This window comes from Papaver somniferum, unplaced genomic scaffold, assembly GCF_003573695.1.
Source record: "Papaver somniferum cultivar HN1 unplaced genomic scaffold, ASM357369v1 unplaced-scaffold_135, whole genome shotgun sequence".
Lineage (NCBI taxonomy): Eukaryota > Viridiplantae > Streptophyta > Magnoliopsida > Ranunculales > Papaveraceae > Papaver > Papaver somniferum.
In genome coordinates this window covers 10,223,253-10,241,514 of record NW_020622713.1, presented here as the reverse complement: position 1 = coordinate 10,241,514, position 18,262 = coordinate 10,223,253, and the positions used below count along the sequence as shown (strand labels likewise).

Genomic DNA, 18,262 nt, shown 5'->3' with positions numbered 1-18,262 from the left:
GTGTTTCAGTTACCTACAAGATGTAGACAAAACTATATGGGTTCGAAAAACTTTTATGTGCACTTGGAGCAGCAACATGATCGAGTTCAAGATCAGGATTGCTTGGACGCTTCAATATTTATCCTTGCATCACATTGCAAACACCTAAAGCCTCACCTTGCACGTGAGCACTTAAATCTTGCTTTTGTCGCAAGCATAAAATCTCACCTTGCACACGAGTATAAAGACTTTTACTGATGCAAGCACAAAGTCTCGTCTCGACTACGAGCCCAATGCCCGATGTTGGTCAAAACACTCGTACGCAAGCAACATCCAGCCTGACCGCGCAGCGAGCGCTACATCCTTGTTACGCTGCGAGCAAAAATCCGTGGGCCACATCCACAAGCACACTACATTCCACTCAAGACTCGACTAGCTCTCGAGCATCACAAGTTCAATACTTAGCAAAAAAAATCTCCCCTAACATGTGGGGAAATTTATTGCAAGTTACTTTGTAATATCTCTACTCACGCTTGAGAGCAAGTTACGTCATTGACGATCGACATAAAAGGACAAACCAACTTCGTAACCCCCAACAAGTCGGGGAGCCCGCTAATCAAGCCCGGCTAGTCCATGAAAGAAGATTCCCGGAGTTTTTACATGTCGTGTTTCCCAAGAATATTGCATAAGACGTATTTTCACAATTTTTTAGAGTATTAGGAGTGATGACATGAGAAAAGGGAAGGGAATTAGGGTTTGGTTATTATATTTAGACGTGAGTTCCTTGGTGTCTGATATGTACGTGAAATTGCAAAATAGATGAAAACTCTTGATTCTTATTGGTCGGGGGCCATGAGTTCTAGAATTCAAGCTTTTCACCTAACTTTCAACCAAAGGCCACCAATTCGTCCTCAAATTACTTAATAGTTCTTTACTTTGATTTATCTTTTTTTAATACGAATTGATGCTCTTTGCTTGCTCCTTAATGATTATTAACTAATTTGATGAAAAGAAAAACTAAAACCAAATCTGACACCATGTAATACAGATAGGCGACGAGCCAAAAAGAAGAAGTATTAGTGAAAGGTATGGAATGTTGTGTATAAATTAACATGCTTGTTCACAAATAAAAGTAATAAATAAAAAAGATAAACCAGAGAAAAACAAGAAACATTAGTGACGAAATGATTAGTGTAAGAAAAAAAAAACATTAGTGATAAAATAATTAGTCAAAAATAAGAAACGGTTCAAATAACTCCAACCATATGTTACTCTATCGAAAGCCAAAATTAATACCATAACATTGATGAGTATTAATCTCTAAGCCGAAGGGCTTACAAATTAATAACATCGCAACATCATCTCGTAAGTGCAAAACTTATTACTACCAGATAAAACAAAATAATCAACAAAAAGTGATCAACTGACATAAGCTCTCATAACCTACTACCTGGGAAATGGTTTTTTGCTCAACGTCACCTACAATTTAATGTCAAACACCCTGTATTCCATATTGATAGTGTTAATTAGAGCACTGCTAGGTCGAACTTGCAACGTTGCTATCTCAAGCTTGTTTGTCAAGTTTAGGTGATCAAAACTATAAGTCTTGATTTCTAGTCTCGAATTAGGATAGAATGTGTAGTTGAGTTTTAGACTTCACGGCGTTATCGGTTGAAGATGAAGATCTACCGAGGAGAGCTTGGAGGAACTTCATCAACAAAAGGTATGTGGAGACTAAAACTTATCTATCACTCAGAAGTCTATTCTATTATATCTCCTAATGAGACTAAGTCGTATAGCTATATGGACTTTTAAATTATACACATTTCATATTTCGAGCCAAGTTTATCTCGCTTATCAATTTCTCGAAATATGTGTTGGAAGCTTTTTGTTTTAGTTACATTCATCATTATTCTTGACAAGTTTAGTTGGAAACAATTTATTTGTTGGAAACTAAATAATAAGTCAAAATATGATCATGTGAAAATTGCCTTGAAGCATCTTAATTACATGATTTGTGAGACAGTCATTTGATGTCGACTCGGAATGTTTCGTATTGATCAATCGATCACTTGAAAATTACTTATAAGCTAATTGTTTGTGTGAGACAGTCATTATCGTCTTCTAAGGATGTTTGAATGATCGAAATGGGAGTTTAGAACAATTAACCATTGTTTGGATATAACACAATATGCATACATGTATGCAAACTGTTGTGGTATGATTCAGGTCCGGAAACCAAGTTTGCATACCAGTACGCGAACAATTTTAACTGTTAAAGTCCGGGAACCAAGTTTGCATACAGTGTGAAAACGGTTTCACCTGATTTAGGTCCGGGAAGACAATATGCGTACACGTTTGCGAACTGTCGGACAAGACCAAAGTCTATAACTAAAGTTTGCGTATCTTTTTTGCAAACTTAGTTGGTTGAGTTCTAAAATTGGTTAAGTACGATTTCATAATCATGAACAAATATATTTATAATTTAAGGAATGCAATATTTGAAAACCGCGATTAAATATTCATGAATTGGTTCTCTTGAATCAGATCCGATTTTGTTAAATTGTGTATTGTATACTTCTATGAGAATATAAACAAATGAACAACTCTATGAGTAACACAATTAGATTCATTTGATCTAGAAGCGTTAGATGAATGTGGTAAATACAAAAGTGTTCATGTGGCTAACTTCAGTTAACTATTGTTGAGCCAACTCAATATACACGTTTAGGTGCAGTTACCCATATCTAAATGAAGGTATATTTCATTTGTGTGTTACAAGTTAATACCATCTAACAGCGCATAGATATTGCTTTGGTTTTAAGCAAACTTAGCTTGAATCTTAAATCAGGTTTTCATCTAACGATGAATATTGATTACTTTTTTCTAAGCTATATCAAACCCTAATTTGAAAGACTATATAATGAAGAACTCTAGCAACTGGAAAACCTAATCCTCATACTTCTGTGTGATATTAGTTGCGACTAGAGTCGATTCTTCTTTAACCTAAGTTTTTCCTAAAACCATATTATTGGTTTAACGACTTAAAGACTTTATTGGGATATTATAAAGCCAGACCCAACTATTTTCTCTGTAGTTGAGTAATCTGATCTTACTTGTTCTATCGCATTAAGTACTATATTCTCTAATATTTTCTTGAGATTTGTCTCCGATAGGTAAGATATAAAAAGTAATCACAAAGCTCTTCGTCTCATTATTTGTGATTCCACAGTAACTTCTTTTACTACCACATTGTTAAGTTATTGTGAGGTGATTGATATTTATAGGTTGTTCTTCGGGAATATAAGACCGGATTATCAATTGGTTACCGCTCACCTTGATTTATCAAAAGACGAAACAAAAAATTCATAGGTATTTATGTGGGAGACAAATATATCTATCAGAATAAACTTTTTTGTGGAAGACAGATTTGTTTATAAAGTCTTCGACTTTGGGTCGTAACAACTCTTAGTTGTGGGTGAGATCAGTTAAGGGAATGATCAAGTGTGTAGAGTCCTGCTGGGATTGTAAGGAATGCGACGGTACCTTAATCAGTGTGAGACTTGGTTAGGGATCAACTACATTCCGGTATGAATTTAACTTGTAGTAGACTAGTGTTTATAGCAACTTAATACAGTGTGGTGTTCAAATCTGGACTAGGTCCCGGGGTTTTCTGCATTTGCGGTTTCCTCGTTAACAAAACTTATGGTGTCTGTGTTATTTCTTTTCCACATTATATTTGTTTATATAATTGAAATATCACAGGTTGTGCGTAGTTCAATCAATTAGTAAATCCGACCTTTGGTTGTTGATTGAAATTGATTGACACTTGAACATTGATCTTTCGTACCGTTCAAGTTATTATCATAACCAATCAGTTCACAGATTCATTCCTGTTGATTTATTGATTGATTTGAGAAAGATATATAACTCTTGGATATCTTTCCTTGATTGAGTCTGACTGTCAAATTGATTCTTTTGGAATTATACTGGAGTTATTCCATACAGATTGTCGAACGAAATATTGGGTGTGGTTGTTGTACCCACGCTTTTTCAGATAGTAAAATAAGTAACTAATAGACATTCGAGATGCATTTGAAATAAATTACTTACTAAACTATGTTAAAGATAAAAATGACATACTTGCTATTTTCTTTTTTATTTACTTTACTTTACTTTTGGTTTTTTTCTTTTTTTTTTTTAATATGAATTGTTGATCTATACTTTATTCTTAATAAATATTAACTAAACCCGAAGGACTTAGAAAGTAATTTATTATTACTGGATAATACAAAATAATCATAAAATGCTGGTCAATTGACTTGCATATGTTATAACTTCTTGTAAATTGTTTAATTTTGTTTTTTAATATGTGTTTAAAATACTATGGTAACATAAGCACACATTTATTGATCATGATAAGTTGCTACTGGACAACATAAATCGGTAAACAAAGTAATTTCATCTGAAATATGCATGTTAAGTTTATCATCGTGGACAATGGTAACAACTCAGAATAATAATCAATTCATAAATATGAATAATCAAAGACAAGTTTTCCTTTGAAATCCGTGCACAAGTCTTTCGATGTAAGTTTCTAAGATGTCTGCAGATCATCTCAGTCAAAAATCCAAATTATGGAAAATAGTAGGCCCTACAACACTTACAATTGAATTGATGCTTGACCATTGAATTAAGGTTGGAATGTGTTAATGCAATCAACTGCAACAACTTTAAAGTTATTTTTTTCTTTAAACAACATAATAGTAAAATAAAATTCAATAATGGATGACAAGCAAGGATATTATAATATTTTCTTAGTAACAACAAAACTAATAAGCATGATCGAATAATTCCAAGCCTTATCATTATCACGGTCATCATGCATAACACAGTCTTGTTTTTCTATTGGCAGTAAAGTTTGTTGATTTAAGAACACATGACTAGACTTAGTGTGTGTTTTTTGCACACCTCATGGTATTCATATTAATTTCACCAAAATCGTATATTGTCTCCGTGAACGGCGTCAACCCAGTAAACATCTAAGGCTCCACTTATCCTGCGCAACCAGTTCTCATAAAATGGATTACCCCAGCAATCCAAAGAGTTTCATGGTTTGTTTATCATCAACAACCGGTGGATTGTGAGTCTCGTATTAGATTGACCGAGTTGCATAATAACGGACAGCCTCCGCACACGGTAAAACCCCATCGTAGAGCCAACACATAGTGTAGCGGTGGTGGTGGAGGGGCTATTATGGTGGGAGTCGTGAAACCAATCATATTTTGCGATCACCTCTTATGTTTGCTTCCTCAGCAATTTAGTCCAAACAGGATAAGATGCAGAATATCTCTGAAAGAATGGTATTTTAACTAGTTATTTAGGAACTTCTGATGATGTGGCCAAGTATATTTCGAGATTAAACTCAAAAGTTGTTATGCGAAAAAAATATGAAGCTATGATGGTGAAGATTAATCAGCACTACTATACGCCTTGGAACTCCTGCGTAGCAGGTTTTTACAGCAAGAATTTCGACTTACCATGGGCGGGTATGGGGCTATGGTTAGGAATAATATTCCTTTTTATTGCATAGCTAATGAACCTCATGAGTTTCTACAAGTTTTTCAACGGGCATAACTCAATAAAAAATTAAGTTTGAAGGTTATTCCGTTTTTGAATTAGAAGTATTTTAACACTTGTATTATTAGCACTTAAGTGAATCATTTCCTCTAAGTTATTAAGTTTACAAAGATGAGGTGGTAAAAGAACTAAATACTTAATCTAATCATTTCCTCTAAGTTATAATGTAATTTTCCAAAAATAATGGAGAAAAGTATTAACTACAAAGATTCAAATATCCGACCTCTAACGTGTTAGAGCTTGTCGTCAACCACTGAGTTAAGTAAGATGTTAGCTGGTGCTTAAATTCACATAAATGAAATACTTAATCCATACTTAAATTAGAGAAAAGTATCATCACTTTTATTTTTATTTTTTTATTGAATGATATTAATAAATTAACCAGGAATTACCGAAAACATATACTCATATTGGTACTCATATGGGTCAGTTAATCCCGGAATGATATTTTTTTCAGAGTTCGGCGAACCAGATGACTATTACAATCAATCTGTATATAAATAAACATTACAATCGATTTAGAAAAGCATCCACATCCGTCGATTATTGCAATCATCATATATTTAAATAAATATCTACTGATTGTTAGCGTTTTTCGTGAATGAGGAACTCAAAATCGTCCTCCGAGGCCATGAGCATTCACCTATTATATATAGTTTGGTGTTCATAAAAGTACCACGCCTTTCTATTACTAACCAAACAACCTAATAAACACTAATTAATTACAAGTAAATTAGTTATAACGAAAATAGCTAGGCCCAAAATTAGTTAGGTTAATATATCTGGCTAGTTTGAGGCCTATAGATTTTATTTGGGGTCTATCACTAAAAGACAAAAAGGAAACATTCGGAAGTAAAATCAAAAACCTCTTATGCAATTATTTTTCGTAATGACTAATATGCTCCTGATTAGTGTTAGTTCGGATGATTAATTGATGTTTAATCTTATTAACTAGTGTTAATTCATCATCAAGACATGAATATCTTATTTTATTTTTAAAAACATCTGTCCAGAATCGTTGGATGTTCATGTACTCGTAGACCGATTGATACAATCCTTTATAAGTGTCGATTATATGAAAAACTCAAAAATGATAATTTTTTACATAAAAATACGTCCACAATCGGTGGATGTAGTTCCCTCATGTACCGTTTATAAAAAACTAAAAATTCAAGGAATTTTCTATAAGTTTTTTTTTTTTGCAAGAATCGGTTTACATAAATGTCCTTATCCACCGATTGTAAATTTGGGTATTTTTCGTCTGTTTTGCTCATAATTTGTTCGTCTGATGTCAGAATGACCTCATTCTTTTTGCGTTCAACTCATATTTTTATTTTTATGCTTTGTAGACATAGAAATTTCAGAGTTTGTACAAAAATTCAAACATGGTTAATGAGCCGGTTGACATAGGCATTAGCATATACCGATTGTTGTTGATGTTCATCAAACACGAAGAACATCAGACCCATGTAGGTGTACCATATTCACCAATCCTAGGCAATATTCTTCGTGTTTGATGAAAATCAACAACAATTGGTGTGCATAATGCATATAACAACCGATTGTGGTTGATTTTTCAGAAAAATTTGATGAGGAAGTTTCAGAATTTCATACTTAAATCATTGATGAATCTCTCTTCAATCGAACATATTAAAGGGATTTAACTCAATCACTTAAATTGTTTGTCGCCGAAGATGATGTTTGAAAAACCAAAAAATAAAATAAAATGGAATTTGCATTGTTATTTGGGATTAGATTTTAGTTTTTGATTATCATGGATTGAGTTTTAGTTTTTGGTTAGAATTGGTAGTTTGGCATTTTAACACACTTTAGACACCCCAAATCCCCACCTTTGGGTTGGAAGAAGCTAGGGAGGTTAATATAGTGCACCTACTTGTACTTTTTGCATTTCCCATAAAAATTTTTTTTGACAAGACCATACGGACTCGGAAAGTAGTAACCTCTTTATTCTCTCGGGAAATGCTAAAGGAACCGAGGGGAAAATCCCGATTTATGTCTCTACTTTCACAGGGTCTTGGGGCCTACCACACACAAAAATGGCATGCTAACTCAGTGGGATTCGGGACATAAATCGGGATTTACCCCGTACATATGTTTATCATCAGCTTTTCTCTCTTCTTCCAAAAGACTTCTATCCCCTCATTTTATTATTGATTTCTAAGTTTTCATGTTTCTCTCAATTTTCTTAATGTCTAAGTTAATGCCTGATTTGGATCATGAGAATGGGTTATACTAAATGGAATTCTTGTTTTGTTTGAGAATCGAGTGGAGAAGAACCAAAGTCAGCATCACTTTTTCAAACCCAAACATAACGATTTGTCTTCTCAAATATTTAAAATGAACCTTAAGATTCTTGTCACTGATTGACGATCAATATGTTTACGACGTTAATCGTTCTTTGCCACCCAAATCTTTGTCAAGATCTTTAGCAGAGAAAAGATAACAACTGAAAAAGAGAAGATCCAAAATCGCCGTTACATCTCCACTAAGAGCGTCTTTGTATACCAGAAGCTCAAGTCAATCCTAAAAGTTAGAAGCAAAGACAGTTTGCTTCACAAAGAGCTAACCTTTTTGCTTCTATAAGTATTTTGAACTTGTGTTTCCAAAAAAAAATTCTGACTTTATATACTCCATGAGAAGTAACTTTTCGATTTTTGGAAGCAAAAGAGTCGAAATTAAGCTGTGAACAAAATTTAAAGATGACTACTGGAAGCAAAAAGTTAACTTTTTGTGAAGCCAAATATTTTGCTTTTGACTTCTAAAAATGACTTATGTTTTTCGAAAAGCAGAAGTACTTTGAGTTCAGACCCTCTAACTTCTGACTTTTTTGTGTATAAAAATCAAAGAGTACATTGTGTAGTGGTATCCAAACAGGCTCTAGCAAAATTGAGAATATACCCCACTGGACAACAAACACACAGAGACTCAGTCACTCATCTCCCATTTGCTACTCCGGGAGAAAAGAGCTCTCATCTGGTGGAGAAGAACATCATCTTTTCAAACCCAGCATAACGATATCTACTCTTAATATCCAAAATAATCCTTCCGCTTCTTGTCACTGGTTGCGGATCAGTATGTTTACGATGTTTTCATCATTCTTCGCCGCCCAAATCTTTGTCAAGATCTGTAGCAGAGGAAAGATCACACTGAAAATTATAAGATCCAAAATAGCCCTTGCATCTTCACATTTCAGTAAGCACTTTCGAAATCTCTATCTTGTTTTACGAATTGAATCTACTGTGTTTATTTTTCTGTTTTCTATTCAAGTACTAGTGGAGTTTTAGATGAAACCCTAACCAAATTGGACAAGGGATCTTCATAGTACTGACCATGATTGATTGTAATAGGAGTATATGTATGAATGTATGGTGCAATCTCCTTTACTAGTAATCATTCCTTTGAGTCTGATAGTGTCTAATTCTGATGCAGGCAGAAAGTGGGTTCCAAATAATATATGAGAAGGCTGATGGAAGTTTGGTATCCAGAAGATCTTAACAACATTGGAACAGCTGACAAACATTAACTGATAACGATACTGCTACGATGTTTGAGCAAATTCAACAGGAAAGCATGTTGATCACTCGAACTTATGTTGTTCATGGTATGACATTAGTTGCTTAAGAACTTCATATTACTCATGTTCCTTCAAACTGGTTTTTGCATTGGTTCCCATTTAGATGCAAATTACCACTGGACTTCTCATTGCAGTGCACGGTTGTTTTCTTAATTTCTGTTCTGTACTAACAAGTTTGAGTTGCTATTATAGTTATTAGGCTAAAGGCCAAAATTCAGTGTCATATTGTTTTGAAGGCACTCAAATTTACTGAAGAAACAACGTTTCTTGATAAATTTTATCTTTCGGTTTGTAGCCTTTTGTCTTTTGTTTTATGATGTATGAATTTTTCCCTAAAGTTTATGGTGATGGCTTATTTAGTAAGATTGCAGGGCTTGGTTATTTCTGCTGTGTTAATTATGCTGTTTATGGTTGAAGTAGTGGAATTGTTACAATTTTGTCCCGAATGTAACTTACTGTGGATATAACTTTAGGGTGTTCCAGTTTATGAATTGAAGATGTTGGTTCTAGGCTTCTAGCTGTTATTGCTGATGCTTGACATTTATGTTTTCTCTCTCAGGAGAAGTCACAATGTCTGCGTGACAAGAGAAGGAACATCAACTTATTGGATAGGCCTTCTTAGTTGATGAAGTTTCAGCAGCCAAGAAAAGAAGAAATACAAGTTGGGTTTCATATGTGGATACGTCCGGAGCTTCGTGGTCAAGCATGAATTGTGCTTACTGAAAGTTATTCAGCTGCTAGTAATGCAGCAAGCCAGATGCAAAGCTTCCCGTTTCACGACAAACCTTTTTCTTTTTGGTGTTAAGTTTTGCGATAAACCTATGGTGAGTCTTTGCCTCTCATTGTGTCAACTTTTGTTCTGTTGATGCAATTGTATTTGCTTTGTGTTGAATTGGGACTTGCATAATGGAATTTCCCCAGTTAAAATCTTTGCATTCTGTGTGGTACTTTATTCTACTTCTAAGTTTGCATATACCTTAATTCTGTGCTTATGCATTTACATTGTTAGTTAATCAGGATACATGATTAACTTGTTTCAGAGGATACAATATACAAAAACAAAGTCAGAATGTGTTAAAACTGAAGATGAGAAGAAAAACGTAAGTGCATTTGTATAATTGTGTTTCACAGTCTTCATTTCAGCTTTGCCAATCTTCTGTTCTGTCATTTGGCGAAATCTCGGGTTTAGGTTGCCCAACCAGATCACGTCATTATCACTATTAGTGCTCTTTTGGTCATACATGGTGAAATTAAAATCACCAGATACTTGACCCTTTTTTTTTAACAAATAATTCACATGAATCTGTTTTGGCAGCGGATAGAAAACGAATGGCTTAATATATGCTGGAAGCTGGTGCTAGAGCTAATGGTGCAAGTGCAACTACTCAGAATAGTGGTGGATCCACCGTGTAAGTTCTCTCGTTTTTTAGATCTGATGTTGAACCGCATGAGCAACTCCAGTCTATATCAGTGCTTACAAGAAAGCATTTTTATTTCAACATTTGCAGGCTCCTTTCGGCCCGGGAAAATCTGGCGCAAGATTCTGATTCAGCTGCAAACTACATGCTGTACAACCAGAATCCCCCACATGCCAGATGCTGCAATTGCTTTTTAAACAATACCCTGCCTTTTAAAGAAACTCGAGTAATCGTCAATTGCCATGCAGGCACTTCAGGCCATCAGCTGTGCCAAGTAGTAGATCAACAGCTTTATCTAGTCAGAGAGCCTTTTTTTTGTTCCGTTTTCTGAAGTTGACGTCCTATGGGTTTTGTCTAGTGGGCCTCATAGTTGTCAACTGGGCCTCTTTAGACTAAGAGGCCTAGATACTCGCCCGTCCCAAATATAACTAAGCAAAATAAAAATAAATTAGGGACATATCTACCATACACTAGGAAACTCTAAAACTGAGGTTACCTAATTAGAGTAGGAATTTTATTTTTGTTTGGAATATTTCTACCTCTTACCAAGAATAGTGCACCATGAAGCCTATAAATATAGGCATAAGCACAGCAGCAAATTAATATTTGTAGAACAACCTTGAAAGGCAGCTTTGAAGTAATCTGACGATGACGGTTTCTATGGTTTCAGAGTCTTCATCAGCATCAACTGAATCATCTTCTTCTTCTGTTATAGAGAAAGTAATTAGTGACGTTAAACTGTTGAAACTTATTTTGACATGCCTACCTGTGAGATCACTCCTTGCAGTCAAGTCAGTATCTAAAACATGGTATTCTGTCATCGGTGACCGAGATTTTGCTGTTGCTCAGTTATGGCGATACAAGCCTACTGGACTTTTCCTTGAAAGAAAGGCTGCTACTCCTATTTTCAAAGCTGGTGATGATGGACGTAGCTAGCAAGGAGGTGCACGGAGTCATACTTTGGCCGGGCTGTTTTTTTTTTCCTCGATGCTCCTATTGGAGGTGCATGGGGGCATCTTTATCATTATATCGAGTCACTTGCGAGTGCTTGATTCTATCAACTGTAGCATTTAAATTTGCTAAACTGTTATGTTTGAATTTATAAACTCGAGCATTTAAATTTCCAAGAGTTTCCTATACATGCACCCATACGTTCATAACATCAATATATCCACATTACTTGGTTCAATAATAACTTAACGCATGGTATCCTGTACGTGATTCCCTATAAAAAGCGGATGAAGGCAAGAGCAATGCACAATATGTTGGGTAATAACAATTAAAACTGAAAAAATCAAATAACTAATCAATAAAAGAGGCACTTATCTGATTTTCGTGTGTTCTCCTTAGTCAACTATTAATGTCTTGAATATCCTGCTAAACACCATGGAAACAAGAAAAACGGTGATGGTAGATTGAGGCGCATGTTCAACATACTGTCCTTAAGACAAGAATGCCCGGCTACACTCTGAAAAAGATGATGCTATAGCCCTACGGGTACATCTGCCTCCAAGATACAACAATCTTAACAAGCTTGAATAGCACATTCAAACTTGTCCTTCTAGAACTTGGCAGCGGAAAACTCACGAATCGTTAGCACTTAAAACCCTCGTATCAAACATCGAAAAAACGAAGAAGAAGTACTAAAAAACCTTAGGGGATATAAGAGAGGTTTTTCTATATATCTATACAATAAAAAAAATTCTTCATATATATAAAACCCCAACCCGATAAAATTTGGAAGGTGTTTTTATTTTTGGAAAAACCTTTTTATTAGTAATTTTTATTCACATAAAACTGTATTTTTCCCAATAATCCCCCACATGAATAAAAATACGATAAAACACGGAAAACAAGAAATATCATGAATAGGCATAGGTGTCCATAAGGTCTTGAACCTTTGCTTAGTGAGAGGTTACCTGAACTACTTATTAGCCAGTGTCCATTAGGTCTTGAACTTTCTAACATTTGGTGTAACTCGCGATAACAACCACACATGATATATCCGCGGTTGCTGCCAAGCTCCGCCGTTGTGTCCATTTTGGCCCTGGACGTCTTGTTTCTCAGAATGCTCTAGAGAATCAGCTCATATTCTCATAGAAAGCGACCCACTTCCTCATTCAGATAGGTGAGTTCCATTAAGAGTGTTCACTGCTACACCCCACTTCAATCTTAAACTGAAACTATGGAACTCATTAAGACTTATTAAAGTCACCCTTCACATGCAGTCACACTATCACATCTACACCATAGGGAAGGGACAGAGAGAATATAATTCTCTGATAGTGTTTACCTTTACCTACCATAAATTAGTTGTCTCATTCTAAACCTTGATCTTGGGATCTCCAGTCAGCAAGGTTGAGTATCCTTCATGGCAAGTTTATTTTATATGAGCTTAAGTCCCATTCCCCCTCGATGTATAATTACAAACTATCTCTTTAGAAAATCCTTTCGTCAAAGGACCACTAATTTTTCTGTTGACTTCCCTAAGTCTGTGAGGTTCTCTTTTGACTTTACATGTCTACTGAGACCTCTTTTTGACTTCACGAATCAACTAAAATTACTTCATTAAAGAGTATAGTTGTCTTACCGAATTAGCCTTCTTCGAGTATGTCTAGACTTTGTCATTGCTCATTTACTTTAGACTCACATAGTCAATTGAGTTTCTGCAATGATGGCCACAGGCTTCGGTCACAGAGGAATATCTTCTAAGAAGCATCTTAGTAATCATTCGTCTTCCTCTTATGCTTGAATTAAAGCACACGAACTTTGATTTCTTCAATATACAAGTTCATCTTGTCTGTTTTAAGGACTTCCTTAGACAGACACTCCTTAAGAGGATACACACATAGGCTAAGATTTATCCATAGCCTGAAACAACAACATCTCTTAAGGTCAGTACAATATGTATTACATACACAATTTAAGATGTACCTCAAGTATCGCAAATATCTAATCAGATCATCCAGTAATTCTCTTGAGATACATGGGTATTTGTATACATCTGATATACTGCACATTTACAACACACATTAAACGCATCGAGTTTGACAAAAACCATTTCCTTCAGAATTTCTTCTGGATCCTTTCGATCATTTAGATCATATCAGCCATCTTGGTCTTTCAGTCAAATCATAAACATATCACATATTTCATAGGTGGTTGTAAAGCATATATCACATAATTGAAATTAATTATGTACCTCATGCATTCCAATCTCTGGTCTTCTAATCAGAGCATCCATGTGATTTCCCAGGTTAAACGCTGATATGCACATCTGTTTTACAACACGTATTAAACATGTTAGACAGAAACTACATAAAAAAAATATTTGGTTACCTACTGATCCTTTAGACCATGTCAACCGCATATTAGTTTCCTGTCAAATCTGAAGTGGTCCATAATCACGTGACTTTCTTATATTCTTCAAGGTTGTTTGATGCATTCATCATATACCTCTCATCGTTAATGGATTGCAAGATCACATGTCTTATCCCCCACATTTAATACTTCTCTTAAGAATTATTTAAAACTTAGATCTTGGTTTGAGCAAGTGCAAACCGACAGCAAGTACAAGAATTAAGCATGAATATGTGATGCTCTTCCCCTGAAGCGAGCTCCACTATACCTTTGCATGCTTATTCAAAATAATTGGCAAATTAACTTTCTCATACCGACGAGTACCGTTGTACCTTCGCATGATTTTATTGATGGAGAACACACTTTGATTCGCACAATCTAGTGATTCCAGTTCCCGCATACATCGCTTCGTCTTTGCACGTAAAACAGATGTGAAAGTTGTAACAGACCAATAAATCGATGTAACATATTGAACTCCTAGACTCTCATCAAGCAAGTCACCAAGCTACGTTCGTTCTGGATGGCTGCTACGTGCAGCGATAGTATAATAAACACATGCAGCACAGTGAACGTAGAATATAGTCAGACAGAAAAGCCTGACGCACCTCACCCAATAGTAGTTGAACTTGATGTTTTTCTCCATTGAGGAAAGAAAAGAACACACTCTACGAAGACGCCAGAGACGAAGCATGATGCTCCAAGCAATTTCCCAATGGTTGTCAACGAATACGTAAGATTTTCTGTCGCGTAGCCAATGAAGAAGGTGATGAAGATATCTATCAAGAAGATCCCATCGATGACAATATACGCGATCTCCAGTCCTCGAACTGGTTTGAAAAGAAAACCATATTGGAAAGGAGCCATCAGTGCGGTGTATACGACTAGCAGAAGGAGAAAGTTATGCCAGATTTTGTAACTTCGATCATCAGGTGAAATTACTGATCGCTTCATGACTCTAGGGTAACTCCTCCTAGCACCACCAACTAATCCAGAATAGCTGCTTCCATGGTTGGAAAAAAAAAACATCAACTTATTCAATGTCCTTCTCGAGCTCAAATCCACCACCATCTTTTAATCAGTAGCAGACCTTCTCCCACTCTCAGCATCTTCATGACACTGCCAAGTTTCAAACTCGATGTACACTGCCTTCAACAGCAATCAATCCATTCCCAGGCATCGTGAGTAGCATCACTGATCAAACTAGCATCATCACTGCCAACTCCATTGGTAATGGCAGCAGCACCTTGATCTTCTCCGTCACAGCTCCATTAACACCAGGAGTATTGCATCTCTATATCGATAATGGCATAGACCAAGTCAGCTTTATCTCCTCACTGTCATTGTTCTGTTTTGCTCGTTCAACTCCTAAACATCACCGCCATTAGAATCGCTAGCAGTTATCGTCTACTGCAATAAATGGCTCGAGCAGCAGCCAACAACTTCATTCTTTCGATCAGTCACCGTTAAACCTTCTCGATACTCTGCTCGACTTCTATCTAAGCCATCTGTGATTCAATAATTGGAAGACGCACTGCAACAAGTTCAGAAAACAGCTCAAGAATCTCTTGTGCAGCCATCATGTTCTCCTCCCGAATGATATGCTCGACCCGATGACGAAAGTGCAAACTTCCACTTAGCGAATTCCTCGACAGGAAACTGCAGTTTCTTCTGTATGCGAGGACCACATAGGCTTCAAATATCTAGAGTTGTCCGTAATCTTATGGTATATGGTATAACGCTTACTCCAAGATTCTCTCTTGAGGTAATCTTTGATTACCCAAATTTCAAAACCGATGACAGGATTACCTAAAAGCACGCATATACACCCATCCAACACACCAATATGTCGATATGTATAGTTAACGACTTCAGAATCGTCTGGTTGTAGGATTTCTCTGGTAATCTCATCTGTTATATCCAATGCAACTAATACTTCGGGTGTAACTACTACTTTGGAGATAGAAGATGACCGACCTGATTTGGACAACGCAAACGAATGAAGAGCCCCATTACAAAATACCCCGTACTCTTGTGATTTAAAACTACACATAATATAAGGGATATTTCGAATTCGTTTCCAGGCATTCGATCTAAGTGAATAAACGACAACTTCAGACTGGTTGAAGTTTGAATAACTCTTAATTCATACGAAGTTGTATTCATCACACTTCGAGTTATAACCGAACCCATGTCTGGTCGATAGGTAACCAAGATTCGTCTTACGAGACATATCATCAAATTCAGGTGGTGGTCTTTCCAGCAGTTTGTATTCAACCCATTACATGAACCCACAAAAAAACTTTCAGCATTCACCAGCTGTTTGCTAGCGGGCGAAGATTCTATCTTTTGAATCGGCACTTGATTAATACCATCACCATCAAGTAATGGTGATGTAAACGAATCATCATCTAAAGTGTTATATACTTCGTTGGCACCCTTTGGTGGAAGGATTCCAAAGATAAAAGAAATCCCTTTCCTGATTCCATAAGCGTAAGCAAAGTATGCCATTACAAGAACCAACCAAATCAACCAAACAGTATACATATGTGGATTTCACTGGTAGCCTTGCGAGGATCTCAGGATAGAGATCTTGCGGAATGCTTGACATTGATCCTTTTCTCCGTTGGAGTTATAGAGCGAGCATAAACCCAGGGTTTGCATCCGGAGGTCGGATTTATACACCTCTGTGGTTGCATCTACAACGATCTTTGAACCACCAAACGATTCTGTAACACCTAGTCGCGGACGCTTCAACATCTACAATAAGCACATGGTCCAACAGCTTTACTGGCGTGATTTATAACGAGTATTATCAGATTGACCCGCCGAAATTAGAGGATATACAAGATATCCCATATAGGCCCCTGATTAAAGCACATATTAACCAGTTAGGTTCATCACGATCACATGTAGACTTAAAAAAGAAAACCAGTCGATGTGTATAGTACGAGAGCTACTGATCAAACCCAATTCGATTCTTTCTTAATTTCTATTCTAATATATATAATTCTTGTCTTAAGATTGTTAGGTAATAACAATTAAAACTGAAAAAATCAAATAACTAATCAATAAAAGAGGCACTTATCTGATTTTCGTGTGTTCTCCTTAGTCAACTGTTAATGTCTTGAATATCCTGCTAAACACCATGGAAACAAGAAAAACGGTAATGGTAGATTGAGGTGCATGTTCAACATACTGTCCTTAAGACAAGAATGCCCGGCTACACTCTGAAAAAGATGATGCTATAGCCCTACGGGTACATCTGCCTCCAAGATACAACAATCTTAACAAGCTTGAATAGCACTTCAAACTTGTCCTTCTAGAACTTGGCAGCGGAAAACTCACGAATCGTTAGCACTTAAAACCCTCGTATCAAACATCGAAAAAACGAAGAAGAGGTACTAAAAAACCTTAGGGGATATAAGAGAGGTTTTTCTATATATCTATACAATAAAAAAAATTCTTCATATATATAAAACCCCACCCGATAAAATTTGGAAGGTGTTTTTATTTTTGGAAAAACCTTTTTATTAGTAATTTTTATTCACATAAAACTGTATTTTTCCCAACACTATCAAGCAGGCAAGAATATTTTATTATCTAATTAAGAAGATGGCAGTGAAGATGAATCAGATGATGGCGATGGCGGTGATGGTGGCAACGCTATTCGTTACCAACATGGTCATGGCACTGTCTAACACATACACAGAGCCTGCAAGTGCTCCTAGTCCCGGCAATCCAGCCTTTGCTCCTGTTCCCGGCGACACACCTTATTACAATCGTTGTTTGCATTACTTTTTCAATCGCTATCTTGATAACTGCAAATACATACGAGAACGCCATAAGCCGGATAATTGGATGGGGTTTTGTTCAAAGGATTATATTGCCTATATCAAGGAATGTTGTATAACGAGTAAAACTTACGAACAGTGTTACGATCATGAAGTACACCAAGAGTTTTTGTGGAACATTCAACTGAATTCTGTTTTACTTGAGTTTCTTTCTCCTACAAACATTTCCGAGGTTTGATCCAATAAGGAAGGGAACCTGAGCGTGGTTTCCTTCACCTGTTGATTCTGTTTCAAAGTCCTTGTTTAATTGCAAAAATAGAATAAAATTTGTCGATTTTTTTATTTTGCTTTCCTCGTCATTCATGATCCAGAGCATGGTTTTTCTTTCTTTCGTTCATTCGGCCCAACATCCTTTGTTTTGTCTTTTGAATCAGACATGACTTGCGATCTGAGTCAAACCTTATTTCTGATTTAGACCC

The 18,262-nt window shown here is 36.0% G+C and overlaps 1 long non-coding RNA gene across 2 annotated transcripts; it reads left to right on the top strand.

The window, feature by feature from the left end:
* Positions 1-8,556: 8,556 nt before the first annotated feature.
* LOC113333959 lies at positions 8,557-11,794 on the top strand. 2 transcript variants are annotated; one of them, XR_003352467.1, is made up of 6 exons: positions 8,557-8,832; positions 9,070-9,241; positions 9,774-10,038; positions 10,255-10,314; positions 10,530-10,623; positions 10,723-11,794. It is a non-coding gene; the product is annotated as an uncharacterized LOC113333959 (long non-coding RNA). The 2 variants fall into 2 exon arrangements; XR_003352468.1 differs by having other exon boundaries at positions 10,232-10,314.
* The last annotated feature ends 6,468 nt before the right edge of the window (positions 11,795-18,262 follow it).